Source organism: Parasteatoda tepidariorum, chromosome 6 (assembly GCF_043381705.1).
Source record: "Parasteatoda tepidariorum isolate YZ-2023 chromosome 6, CAS_Ptep_4.0, whole genome shotgun sequence".
NCBI classification, from domain to species: domain Eukaryota; kingdom Metazoa; phylum Arthropoda; class Arachnida; order Araneae; family Theridiidae; genus Parasteatoda; species Parasteatoda tepidariorum.
Window position 1 is genome coordinate 71,356,208 of NC_092209.1, and position 12,943 is coordinate 71,369,150.

A 12,943-nucleotide genomic window follows, 5' to 3' on the forward strand; every position below is an offset into this window, starting at 1 on the left:
TGATTCGTTTTTTTTTTGCGGACTGTACAACAAGTGAAATAAATTAATTTTGTCTAATAGTGTTATTAAACGTCTAATAGTGTCTAGTGTCTAGTTTGTCTAATAGTGTTATTAAAATATAGCTAATATTTTAAGCAAAGAAATCAGTCCTTCAAAATGTATTTCTAAAATTTAAAAAAAAATGTGTTTGACTTTGATATTGATTGAAAAAAAATGCAATGCAAACGCTTTATTTGTTTCATTGCTTTGTCTGAAGGAGACAATAATCAATGGCATACATTTGCTTAGCATTTCGTTGATTTTAATGATTTTAAGTAAGATATTCACATAATTTATTATTTTATTTGCGTTTCCGTCATGAAAGCCAGCAATCTCAGTCACAAAATATTTCTCTATTGATTATTCTCTTCCATAAGTTAGTTAGTATTTGCATTCATGACATTCGAAGCTGGTACCCACTGACGACATCAGCTTTGGCAGTCATATTTTTTCAATATTTTTTTCGAGTTTTTCTTCATTGTCTTATTAGTAGTCATTGAAAACATTTTGAATTATGAGGTATAAATTTTTTTATACCATATTAATCTAAGCATTTTTCTATTGCAACATCTAAAGTTTCAACAGTTTTTATTTGGAAGAAGCCGAGAAAAATTAAAATTAATTATTCAAAAAAAAATAATTTGGGCGACAATGAAGAAATATTTAAATGGATCTATTAATCTTTAAATGTGGTTAACTTACGACGAACTTGACTTACGCGCACGTAGAGTATAATTTCGTTTATATATTTTTTTCTTGCTAATTATAAAATAAAAAGTTTCTTTTTTTAGTCTTCTAAAAATGTATTCGTATTATAATAAAGAGATTTGAATAAAACATCTTATTGAATAAGAACATTATATTAACGAATATTGAGTTTTACAACTGCTTGTTTCTAATGGAGTGTGATTATATATCAGCTTTTTTTATTTTATTTGTTAGTTTGTTCTTTCAATAATTAATACTATTTCAATAATATACAAAGTAAGCAGAGATTTGGAATGATATGTTTATCAATTTTTTCAATATGTATTTCATAATTATTAATGCGAATACGTAGTCAACATTTTTAAATATCTTAAAATTTCTCAACATCTTATATTGTCTTAATCTTGAAATAAATTTGTTAATTACCTGTTTGCTCTTGTTTCGCAGAATCATTTTTCCAACTATTTAATTATATTTCAACATTTCACAAAACCTTATTCCTTACTTTACCACATATATGATTTTTCCATTAACGTACTAATCAATTGTTTTAGTTCTTTAATTTATGTTTTCTTTTAAAATAAAATTCCTTTTTTAAATTATTGTTCAGTTTTATTGAAAGAAAACGTAAAATTACTGCCAGCTAGCTGAGAATTAAATCTTGTTAAGAAATTTAAAATTTTCTGCTGATCAAAAGTATTCGATCCAGAACAGCTGACTATATTATTCAGCATACTATTGTTTTCGAAAAAGGAAGATAAATTATTGATTGCCTTTATTAATTGCTTCTTATTTATTTGAGCAATGAAAAGTAAATACTTATGCGTGCACAGCAGGAAAATACAACAGTCTGCTTTGTTTTAAAATGAACATTAAATTTTATTTTGAAGTTCAACGTTATTTTTCCCGCCATAAGAAAATTGTCCCCTTTCTTTTAAAAAGTTGAAAATATTTGCTTAACAAGATGTTAATATTATATCTCAATTTTAGCGCAATTTAAAAAATATTGCTATACGTACCAGTAAAATGCTCTATTTGCCTTGTTTTGTTAAACAGCATAAAAATAAAAAATTGTGAAATATTCCAAAACCGAAATATTTTTAGAATCATCATCTCAAAGCTGTTCTTTTTTTAAATTGATTCACTCTACTTAAATAACCCATAATAATAGTTTTAACACACGTTTTGAAGAAATTATGAATACAAATTTTGATCCAATATTACATAATAAGAAACAAGAATATTAATGATTCATTGATCCGAGGTAGTTAATTTTCCTTTCAAGCAATCGGCCTTGCAACTTTTTAACTTTGATTCCTTGACTAATGTTCTTTTCATGCATGTTATTCGATAAAAAATGAACAAAATCATTGGCAAAAGAAGTTATCTCATGAGAAGAAAGCCGGAGTTAAATATCGTAACAATTATTATTCTTGTTTAATTAAAGGTATTATAAACCTAAAATTGTAGGTGTATAATATAGGAACCGTGGTAATAAATTTTTCATATTTCGAAATGGATAAGTACTCTAATACCACCTTATTACACATTCATGGCACCTAATAAACAACCTTTATTTTTTATTATTTATTGTACATTCCGGTGCTGCTTCATACTGTTAGATTCCCTATAATACGAGTTAGAGTTACAAGTCTCACCAAAAGAAAGATTAACTATACATATAGTATAGTTTTAAATGTGATAATCAAAATTTACTATTTCCCACGATTTAATCGATAACTTCAATTTCATTGTATAAGTTCTTGTTAAGCTTCCATCATCTTATTTTATAGAAGCATAAAAGCATGAGTCAATTCAGCAAAAAAATACTTTCTTTCATATATCTTTCAAAATACAAATTCCGTGACGTTATCATCATTCATTACGAAATTATGAAGGTTGATATTAATTCTGATAACCATCAAAAGAAACGTAAGAAAACCTTGTCCTTGGACGTATGTAAACCGAATTTCACTTGAATTGGGTTTCGGATTTGTGTAAGGTAAAAGCAGACACTCATAGTTATAAGCACTCTGCTTTATAGATTTTATCAGAAAAAAAAAAGATAAGATGCACTGATTTTACATTTGTTTCTTTTTAACCTCTTACAGATATAAAATCGATAACAAATATAAATAATTTTTTCTGAATGCTTTTATTTCATAAAAGAAACAATGCTAGCGATTGACAGTATGAGTATATTGTATGCAATTATTATATTTATTTCCATAGTGTTATTATATACTGCATGCGTTATTTTAATCCATCCCAGAAAATTAGTAAATGATCTGAAAAATCTTCCTAGTCTTCGTCTTGGATTTTTTTATCCTATTGGTCATGCAATCCTCATAAAGTCACAAAGATTCCAGAAAGTAATTGCTTCACCTCATGTTTGTAAGTTCATTGATTATTTCTATAATTCTCACTGTTTGAATTTTAATGCAATAAAAACGTGCCATAGAAATCGCTTATAATCGTTTATATAGTGTTCATTATTTTACTATTTCTCTAATTTGCGCTGTTTGAATTTTGATGCAATTAAATGGTCACTTTGAAATCGGTAAAAAGAGCTTTAACAGTCGATTGTTTATTTCTAGTTTTTCTTGTTCCTTTAGTCTCTGTTTGTACTGCTTGAATTCAGCTGCAACTATTTGGTCCATTAGAAATAAAATCTATATACACCATGATTTGTTCATAAACTAAAAATAATGTCAGAAATTGTTTTTTAACTGTTTTTATCTGGATAAGTTAGGTGGGTCTTGAGCATTCGTTTCGATAATGTATCGTAAATGATGCTAAAACCACAGTTGATGCTTTAAATGATCATTTTTTGTTACAGTTTGTTTTGTTGAGAAAACTTGATATTACCAAGATGTGTGGAAAAATGTACTGAGAGTACTATGAAATTAAAAAATATTAATGTTCGAAAATTAGTTGGAGAATTTATGATTCATAAACATGAAGCAAAAAATAACATGCGGGTGACTCTGCAGGCCACAGAAACGCGATTACAGAGTTCAAATCTGACGCGTTTAAAGCGTCATTTTGAACTTAATCAGGATTTCTTTTTTAATTTTATTGCTTTTAAGCTGTTGCAATTTTATGTAGTTATTTTGTTACATTTTCGCATTTTTCTTAACTGTTTTTATGTTGCATGTTTTTGTTTTTTACATTTTGTTTTCGTGAGTAAAAACTATAAGACTTATCAACTGAAATTACGAAAGTGTAGAAAAATACACAAGGAGTGCGATGGAATAAAAAGAAATTATGCTCATTTTTCAATTATACTTATTTTTCAATTTTACTTTATTTGATTATTAGCTTTGAAAATTTTCGACTATTAAATGTATCGTAAAAAAATACCATGCAGGCCGAAATACAGCCCGCTGAAAGGAAATAACACAGCTAGGATTTATCGTGATGAAAGGGCCGCTTTTATTTATAATTTTAAGCTTTATATTGTTCGAAGGTTTTTGCGCTTTTCAGTGCTTTTCCAGAGAATTTTCATTATTTAATTTTGCTGTAAATAATGACTATTTATACATTAAAGCAAAATTAATCTGTCTCCATTCATTACGTAAGTTACTTCATTTAAAAAAAAGATTAAATAAGATTTTAAAAAAATGGGAAAGAGAAGGCAGAAGAGATTAGATGTTGCTAGATATAAATCTTAACATTCTTTATCGAACTTTTTAAAAATAGAAGACTCGAGAGGGATAACAATATGAGGTCATCGTTGTATATTGATAAAAGAAGGAAAAAATTATAAATTGCATTGATAAAAATCAGATCAAACATCAGTATGGGTAATAGAAGGCAGTACTTAACCTTACAGATAGTACTTAACCTTAAATAAGTATTAATGCAAGAAATGTTGCGTAATGGCACTTCACATTAAAACAAGTTTGCAGAATACTAAGAATGACTGTTCAAATTTAAAAAAATGGTGTGGATATCAGGCAAGTGGAAACTGAACAGTGGCATATACAACTCTAATTAACTCAAATATTAATTAGAGTAAAACATTTATTATTAATAATGACATTTCTAATATCCCACATCCCATAAACCGGTTTTTTATTTAACCCTCTTTAATCTATTGTAAGAAAGAGCAAAAATTTTGAAAAAAATATTCTAAGTACTAAAAAATAAAGGTATATTTAAATATTAAATATTGCGTTGCATTATATTTGGCATAAGAATTATATAATCGGTCGGTGAAATTTTTTTAAACGAATGTGCTATCTTTCTTTGTACTTAGTTTCTTGTGAATATTTTGGGAAACTAAAAAGGGCAACATCCTGGTGATATTACTTGGTAACACGATAAATCAACACCCTTCCTAAAAATGAAAAGGTGAAATTTTTTTCAAAATTTGCGTTCTCTTTATTTGAACTTAGTTTTTCGTAAATATTTTGGGTAACTTAAAAAAGCAACATTCTTGTAATGTTACCAGGTAACACTAAAAGCCAACTCTTCCGCAAAGCGAAATGAGGGTAATGTAAACGTGGCTATATATTTTATTTTGAAGTTAAACTAGTTTATATTGCTAAATGTGAAATCACCCATTAAATGAAAATTCCAAGAGTGTCATTATCTTTCTAACGCTATAAATCAAACAATTTAAGCATACCTCCCTCAACTGGGCCTCGTTGAGTTAGTGATTTAGGAACTGAGCTGTTGTTTAAAAGGACTGGGGTTCAATCCCTGGCTTGAAGTTCACGCAGCTTTAGTCCAATGGGTATTAACTTATCTCGAAGCAACGGAGCCCGGTGCGCAATGCTGATCATATTGCATCACTATGTCCTTTGTTACAAAATTGTTGTACCTTAAGCTCCACGACTCCATTGACTTAGAATGGGTTGTTGGGGAATTTTGTACTTTTTTTAATGCCTCGACTAGGAACCTAGGAGATCAGATCTCAAACAATATGATAAAAGTATATTTTCACCGTTTAAAAATTTAATGCGTATTAAAGCTAACAAGCAGCAGTTCAGGTGTTACGCTGTCAAAAATTTCAGAATCTAATTTTAACTCGACTAAAAGGTCTTCAAAACTCTCAGAGAACCTCATTTAATAGCACGTTTCCGATCAATTGAGAAACATTTATTTTATTTTCAAAAGTAATGAACTAAATCGCAGTGACATCGATTCAGTTTCAGAGTGTAGATTTACTTTATATTTTTTACTTTATTATTATCACTTTATTATTTACTTTATTATTTTTTACTTTATGCTTTTAAATTATTTACTTCATATAATTTTTATTATTTACTTTATATTTACTATTTACTTTATTATTTACTTTATATTTATTATTTACTTTATTATTTACTTTATATTTATTATTTACTTTTTGTAATTTTTATTATTTGCTTTATATTTTTTGCTTTAATATTATCACTTTATTATTCACTTTATATTTATTATTACTTTATATTAATTACTTCTGACAGGACTGAATTTTTCTTAAGTATAAAATTAACCTTCTTTAAGTTTAAAATTAAACATAATATTCAAGCAACCTTAGTCAATTTCTTCTTTTCACTAACTAAATATACATGCAATTCATTAAAGATAAATAAATTTATATTAAAATATCAAGGTCTTCTTACTATACTTAAATACCTCTTACTATTCAAATTTTTAAACGGAAGACATTTCTTAATGATAAAATGCAATATGAAGTTCAAGTTATCTCTCTTTATGTTATCTGTTTCAAATGATAACATATTTAAATGGTGTTGATTAAAAAGCTAGACAACACAATCTGCATTTCTTGAATTGATCAGGTAAATAGAAATGTCCTACTTTTCAAGCATTAATTTTTATCATAATATTAAATAACGGAGATTTCAAATTATTTTGAATCATGAAATGAAAACTGCTGCTACGAGGGTTGCTATTTATATTTCTGGCCTTGGCAACAGTAAGTGTTGCTAGGCGACCGCAGACGATTTTAATCGAAAGTTTGATATTTTTAAACATAAATTCAGCAGACGATTTACCATTATAGCTTCATTTGTGTTGTTGACAGTAAATTGAAAAGTTCTTCTCTTTCAAAAAATGGAATTGAATCGTAAACATTTTCGTGCCATTATTTTTCATAACTTTCGACGTGGATTGTCAAGACAAGAGTGTTTCGATGAACTTAATTCTTTATTCAGCGATAAAGCGCCATCCTACAGCACTGTAAAAAATTGGTATAACGAATTTAATCGTGGTCGATGTTCGATCCAGGACGAATCCCGTGCAGGTCGTCCAAAATCCGTTGTTGTGCCAGAAAAGATCGATGCTGTGCGCAGGCCCGTCTTAATAGCAAGCAGGGCCCCCGTGCACAGAAATGTTTTGGGGCCCCTATTACATTTCATACTGTTTAAAATAGAACTAAAAAACTTCACATGCATAAAATTAAGCATTTTTAAGATATGCAATAATTTTAACAGAGTTAAACACATTTTTATAGCCCCAAAAACTCAATGCACATAAAATAAAGCATTTTTAAACTAGGCATAATTTTTCTTAAAAAATTGAGATGCTAATAAATTGCAATCCTCAAATAGTAAGTAATTTTCAAAACGAAGAAGCTAATTAAAATATGTAAATTAAAAGGCATTTTTGTATTTTAAAAAGCATTTTTGTATTTTATATAACCGTCATTGAACAGCCGACCCAATTTTTAGGTTTACGACTACCAATGTTCAATTCCGCAGCCTTGTAATTTTGAACAAATCCAGAAGACAAGGAAACTCCTGGATCAGTAGCCCCAGAGGTATGACTTGTTATGGGAACATGGAGAACTTTGTGACTCGACAGACTTAACGCGCATCAGTCACCATTTACTACACGGGGAATTTTCGGCCGGCGGAGATCGAACCCACGAACTATTTCTTATACATGGGCCCAGTGCCATACCAACCAGGCTATCCCGGCCAAGGGTTAAACAATTTTTTCATTTTTTATTATAACCGTCATTGAACAGCCGACCCAATTTTTGGGCTTACGACTTCTAATGTTCAACTCTGTAGCCTTTCACTTTTGAACTCAATATAGAAAACAAAGGAGCTCTTGTATCAAGTATCGGGAGAAATTTTGCATTCGTGGAGTACTTTTTCAGTGGAACTAACTCGCATTTACATTACATGGAGATGAAGACCGCGAGAGCCTCCCACGGTTAGTCTGACTGCAAAGGGACTCTAACCCATGATCCGTCTGCCACTGAGGATATTTCACGTAAGCACTGAGGTCTGTGCAAGCCGGATGCAGATTCGTATCCACCAGCCATCATTGAATTCGAACCCGGTTCACCTCATTGGAAGGCAAACGCTCTATCCCCTGAGCCATTGTGGCTAGGGTATAGCAATAAGAAAAATTCAAAAGGTATGAATTGTTTCGTCAAACTATTAAAAAGTCAGTTATTGTAATATTAATATTTAAACATCTTTCAATGCACATCAGATATAACCAGTTTAAAAGTTGATTCGAAGCACTTTCAATTATTACTTTAATTAACTATAAATACTAAACAGAGTTGGTTGTCAAGCATATTTAGTTGTTGTTGTAGTTCATTTACGTCACACTGGAGCTGCACAACGGGCTATTGGCGACGGTCTGGGAAGCATCCCTGAGGATGATCCGAAGACATGCCATCCCAATTTTGATCCTATGATGAGGGGATGGCACCCCCGCTTCGGTAGCCCAATGACCTGCAAGCGAAGTCGAGCACTTTACGGTAGAACAGTTTAACGAGGACCCATACCGCACATCCTTGGTCCCTACGCAGACTGATCCAAGTGGTTACCCACCCTCACACTGACCGTAGCCAGTGATGCTTTTCTTCGGTGATCTCAAGCATATTCAGAGACATTATCTCTTAGGGAGTTGAGCACCTAAAAACTTCATTTTAACGAAGAAAAATAGATTTCGGCTGATTTTTTATTTTTCCTAGTGATAAACTGTTCAAAATATTGGTGTTTGCATGGTAATCAATCACTATTCTTAGAAAAAAAATGCGCACTTTTTACACTAGTATAAATCCCAGAAAGCATGCAACCTTACGGCTACCTTCTGTCAGAATTTTCTTCTTATTGTCGAACGAAAGTGTTTGTACTAAAAACATTTTTTTAATAAGGCAAAAATATTGCAGTTTTTAAAGCTTTCATCCTAAAAGGATTACAGTATTATTTTTTAAGACTTTTTTTTTAAAATAAGTGTTGTCACTTAAGTAAAATGGTCACTTAGGTTCATAATGACAGTTTAGCTGACGTCATACTAACGATAGGATCAAACTGCATTGCTCATTAAAATTTCATGACAAGGTGGATTTTAGCTGAACATGTAAGACTTTGTGAAAAGAAACCTTATAATTACCTTGATTTAAGATTATTTTCACCTCGAGACTAGCTTTATTAAAGGATTTTTTTCACGCTTGAAAACTCTAAGTCAACCTCGATTTAAGGTTTTTATATAGAAGGTTGTTTTCCAAGGTTTTGGACTAGGGTAATGTGCGTAGAATAGAGCAGATTGTCACAGATCTCGTTTTAAGGTTAGAAGATTTACACGTAAGCCGCACAACCAACCTTTTTAGGTTCACATTAAAAGGTTTTTGCCGAGTGAAAATAAACCATATTTTGCTATTTGGGATTTATTTCAAAAATTATATAATGCAAAGTTGTTTATTCTTAGTTGTTTTTTTTTTAATACAATTTATAAAAAGTAAGATTCTCAAAGGCCCCCTGAGTGCCTGGGGCCCTTGGGCACTGCCCGGGTGTGCCCATGCGTAAAGACGGTACTGGCTGTGCGTGAACTGATAAAGCAAGATCGTCATGTGACATACCGTGAGATAGAGGCGTCTTTGGACATTAGTATGACTAGCATCAATAAAATATTGCATGAACATTTGAGCGTAAAAAAAATTTGTTCGCGTTGGATCCCGCATAATCTGACAAACGCTCAAAAAAAGGCTCGTGTCGATTGGTGCAAGGAAATGTTGGAAAAATACGTTCAAGGTACATCAAAGGCTGTGTATAACATCTACACAGGTGACGAATCATGGATCTATGCATATGAGCCGGAAACAAAACAGCAATCAACTGTATGGGTCTTCCAAGACGAGGCAAAACCAACAAAAGTTGTTCGAGGAAGAAGCACATCGAAACAAATGATTGCCTGTTTCTTCGGCATTAACGGTCATGTGGCAACAGTGGCGTTAGAGCAACGCAGGACGGTCAATTCTGAATGGTACACGACCATTTGTTTGCCAGAAGTCATCGGAGAAATTCGAAAAAAGCAGAAGAACAGGCGAATCATTCTTCATCATGACAATGCGAGCTCTCACACATCGACTCAAACAAAGGCATTTCTGACGGAGCGAAAGATCGAACTGATGGGTCATCCGCCGTACAGCCCTGATTTGGCACCCAATGACTTCTTCTTATTTCCACACATCAAAAATAAATTACGTGGACAACGATTTTCGACCCCCAAAGAAGAGGTTGATGCATTCAAAACGCATGTTTTGGAGTTACCTCAATCGGACTGGAAGAAGTGCTTTTAAAATTTCAAACGCATGCAAAAGTGTATTGATCATCATGGAGAATATTTTGAAAAACAATAAAACCAATTTCGATCCTACATATTTGTTTTTTCATTATTAGGCCAGAAATATAAATAGCAACCCTCGTAATTGCTCTCTTTATGACCAAACGTAAAGTGTGCAAAATAAAAAATGGACCATCCTGAATAACTTTTGATCGAAAGATAGGATTTTCACGTTCAAAAACTCAATTTTAAAGGGGGTGACCTCAAATAGGCTAATTAATTAGTGCAGACGATTAATTAGTCATTTACGAAATCAGACTAAAAACGTACATTGCCTGAATAAATCTACCTTTTTTTTTCGACAGATTCAGATTTTTGACCCCCATAATATAGGGGGCAGCCGCAATACGGGAAATATGGTCTCAATAGTTTGGTCGGGAGAGCGGTCCAAAGTAAGAACCCCTTAAAGTAAATTTTACTTTTTGCGTATTTCACCATATCTGGACAACTTAAAAATTAAAACAAAAAGTTTTTGCTTATGATTATAAAATTAGAGTTAAATTAAAATAATCATTATTATCCATTGAGAATTCCATGCAAAATATAAGTTTCAATAAATATTTATTATTTTTCATTGTTGTACTCCATTAATGGTTGAAAAAATGTTGAAATCTAAGGTAAAAATATTTTTACATCATTCTAAAGAATGAAATTTTAAATGGAAAAATTCAAAGTTTGAGCGAAATTGGTCGAATAGTTTCTGAATAATCGAATTTTGAAAAAGTCGTATTCTTAAAATTTGATTTTTCAGGTTTTGGTGAAACCGATTTTGTTCGAATTTTTTACTGTGCCCTACAAAAAAAAAACATTCTTTAAAATGATGAAAAAAATCGAGTACCTTAAGATCATAATTTTCACGACAGACTTTTGTTTCGTTTGGTGTATAGCAGAGTCAAAGAATTTCACTAAATCACGGCAACTTACTCCTGATTGTGAACAAACTGGCGATATTCAAAGCTCATCATCAGTTTTTTCCGAAACGAAAAAAATTCTCGCTTGGTGTGAATGAGCTAGAGTTTGGTGTAAGCTTAAATACCATTATAAAGATTTAGATTTAGAATACAATATTTAATTGAAAATAAAAGCTTGATTTGGTGTTAAGTTGAATTCTCTCTTCCACACATTTTTTTAGGTTAGTCAATATCATGTTCGGAAAGACATTAAACCATAGATTGTACAGTGTAGAGATGCCTGAAAAAAATTTAAACAAAAATGTAAAGCTTCCTTCAAAAACAAGGAAAAGTGGTTTCTATGATAGGGAAAACAGGATTTTTGAAATTACAGTATCATGTGAAAAACGTATCAAGGATATGTTTTCCTCATATGATATTTTAATTCTAAAAAAACCCAGTTATCTTAAAAATCTGCAAATAGAAGAAAGTTCTTCTGAAGTTTACTAACAAGATTTGCTGAATGATGATTTTAAGGTAATTATTCAAAGATACTGATTTAGCTAATGGTTCCTTATGTATAAACGATAGTACTTCATTACAATAATTCCGAACAGATGTGGTCTATTCGGAAACGAATATCAAGGATAACAGTATTATACATGCGTTCTCGGTACCATTGAAATTTACATATCAAAAAATAAAACAAAATTGTAATATAATGTTAGACTGTTTTCTTCAGTGCATTTTTGTAGATCAGTACGAATTCAGTTTTTGTCGAAGACTTCAAATACAGCGAAAAAGAATAATGTTAAATACTATATTAGAAAGTAAAACTTTTAAAATTTTTGGAAGTTTGCGATTCACAAATTTTCTTATAACGAGATAATATTGTCGGATTGATGTAAAATTTTTAAAGCTGTTAGCGAGGTGAGATTTTACAGTATATTATATTGTAATTCAATACTTTCAATAATAAATAACCTTGAAAAAGTGTGAAAGAATTTCCGAAAAGTATGAACAAATGCGGAATATGTACAGTCATTCGACTTAAGTTTCTTTATTGTACACTTCCACATAAATTGTTTTTAATTGTTTAATCATGGGTATTTCATCGTTTGGACATTAAAAAATGTAAGATTTCCCAAAAAATCAAGATAAAGATCTCCCAAACAAAAAGAATGGAAAAAAAAAAATAAATATTCTGTTCGAAATTAGGTTTGATTTGTTTCGGTGTAAAAACCGCTGGTAACGGTAATACAAATGATGGCATTATCGTTAGGTGCATTTTCGACGATTCTGAAATATCAACTGGCTTTAAAATAGCATGCATTTCAAGTTTTTCACACTGAACTTCCCTACAGTTAGAAATTTAAATCTTTCACAGTGAGTAACACTATACCAGCCGTCAAAAATACATTTGAAGTAGATGAATTTACAAAAAATCATTATCAGATAAGCAGGGGATCTACCCAAAATCCGAAAAACCCAGGGGTCCACGAGATAAAAAAGTTCAGAACCACTGGTTTAACCTTCAGTTTATCAACTTGATGACAGTACATCTCAAACTTGTTTACATCAATAATATTTCTGCTACTGCTTGCGCAGTGTAGAGGTGTAGAGTTATAACTTCGCTACACTATTCAAGAAAGTATATATATATATATATATATATATATATACATACATATATCACTCAGAATTTG